The sequence below is a fragment of the Apium graveolens genome, unplaced genomic scaffold (assembly GCF_009905375.1).
Source record: "Apium graveolens cultivar Ventura unplaced genomic scaffold, ASM990537v1 ctg5182, whole genome shotgun sequence".
NCBI lineage: Eukaryota > Viridiplantae > Streptophyta > Magnoliopsida > Apiales > Apiaceae > Apium > Apium graveolens.
The window spans coordinates 1-2,135 of NW_027418849.1; the positions used below are offsets into that span (position 1 = coordinate 1).

Here is a 2,135-nt window from a genome sequence, read left to right on the forward strand (position 1 = left end):
TACAGACCATTGCTATTAGTACACTTTGGGTCTTATGAAACTACCTTTTGTTAATACTAACTCAAACTAATAACAGTTGTTCTTGCATGAAAATGTGGCATGTAAAAAATAAGTTAAAATTGGTTTGAAGAAAAGAAATGCAACAGGGAGTGTAAACTGGAATACAAAGGTTTCTTATGATCTTGACAACTGGAATCATGTTGATCGCTTCCATTTCAATGATCAGGTAATACGGTTTTGTTGATGTTTGTGTTATTACTAATCGTTATATGTCAGCGATAGTCAATTAAGACGTTATATGTCAGGGATTAGTCAATTAAGACAACTGGAATCATGTCTTGAATGCAGGTGGCAGCAAAGATGTGGAGATTCTTCTGTATACCGTGGTTATAAAAACTGACTTGATACCTTTTGGAATTGGAATAGTAGGTGCAGTGTCTATTTCATACACCCCACCTTAGTTCTATTCACGTTTCTGTGTGCCTGTAAATTTAAATTATATTTAACTGAAAATAAACCAATGTTTTTTAACTATTTTGAATAAGCATCAACAGCTTTTTAGTCCTTTTATGTGCAATTGGTATATATATTAAATTATATTTTTTGATTAACTGTAGTGTTCCTCCACTGAAAATGGCACCCAAACCGAGAATGATACATCGAACATGACAGTGAGTCTGCAAATGGTATATATGTGATTGCATATTATGTGGAACATTTCTGTTAAATAACCATATTGGTGTCTCGATACCATGGCGATATGGTATGTCAATATAATTTAAATGGAACTTGATCGGATATATTCATAGTGAATGAGGAAATTGGACCGTTATATGTTACTGAGAAACAAGAAAAATGGTACACCCTTGCTGCTAACTGTTTTATTTAAAGCTATCTCAAACAGAATTAGCCCTAGTAATATGAACCTTGTCGGTAATAATTACGATTTATTCAGGATATGGTGTTAATGCAATTTTAATGTATATATACCCTTTGTTTCCATTTTAAAATATCTATGCTAGTCTGTACTTGAATTCATATTTTTTTTATGTTGTTGCAGAATAAGAAGATAAACCGTGATGATTTTGTGAAAAGACTGAGGATTATTGTTGGAGATGCATTACTGAGGTTAGCAATTCTAAAGATTTAAGCATATTCGCTGGAGATGCATTGCTGGAGATCCATTGCTGGCTTTCAGATTTGGCAATGTTTAAAGTGAGTTCTAAGAGACACATAGGGCATGTATATCCTACCGGCCACTGTACGGTTACGGCGCTTGTTTACTTATTATTTATTTTAGCGTGAAAGCTAATTTTTTTAGGGTATCCATTTGAGTAATAAAATATTCAATGTAAATGCTCTTTATTTTGATGATGATAATAGACAGACTATGTATTTAAGCATGCATTCAAATCCTATTATTTCCTTAGTCTACCTGATTGCAAGATCCATATATTTGATGTATGCTAGTTACAAAAGCAATTGGACATCACTTTTAAAGAAGAAAAGTTGATGCCAAAAAAGTTAATGTACATCATTTTAAGGTAAAAAAATTGATGTCAAAGAAATCCAGGTTCAAGTCTAAATGAAACATAGAAATCACTTTGTTTAAGATAAAATTGATGTCTATGTGACAGTATACACATCACTTTTAACCAAAAAATACTGATGTCAAACAACACAATGTACATCAGTTTCAGACAAACAACTGTTGTCAAAGACTAACATATTCAAATCTAAATGAAACATAGACATCACTTTATTCAAGAAAATACTGATGTTATATGCTAAAATAGACATCACCTTTCAGTGAAGAATCAAATGTTTAATACACCATTTTACATCACCCATATGAAAATTTTTGATGTCTTTGTGACAAAAAACATAGCTCATTATATGTTTAATCTGTTTTAATAGGTGTTATTTAGTTATTAAATAATTTATTTATAACATTTTTTGTAAAAAAAAATACATGGACATCAGTTTTTTAACCAAAATCGATGTCTAAGCTTGCATAGACATCGGGTATCCACCGATGTCTAGAATAGACATCACCGACATCAACATCGGTTGGTTAACAGCATAGACATCGGCCAAAAACCGATGTCTATGGACTTTTTCTTGTAGTGTATCTC

At 31.8% G+C, this 2,135-nt stretch overlaps 1 long non-coding RNA gene across 1 annotated transcript; it reads left to right on the forward strand.

The window, feature by feature from the left end:
• The first annotated feature begins 135 nt into the window (after positions 1 to 135).
• LOC141702460 (uncharacterized) lies at positions 136 to 1,129 on the forward strand. The gene is made up of 3 exons (XR_012567114.1): positions 136 to 226; positions 349 to 429; positions 1,061 to 1,129. It is a non-coding gene; the product is annotated as an uncharacterized LOC141702460 (long non-coding RNA).
• The last annotated feature ends 1,006 nt before the right edge of the window (positions 1,130 to 2,135 follow it).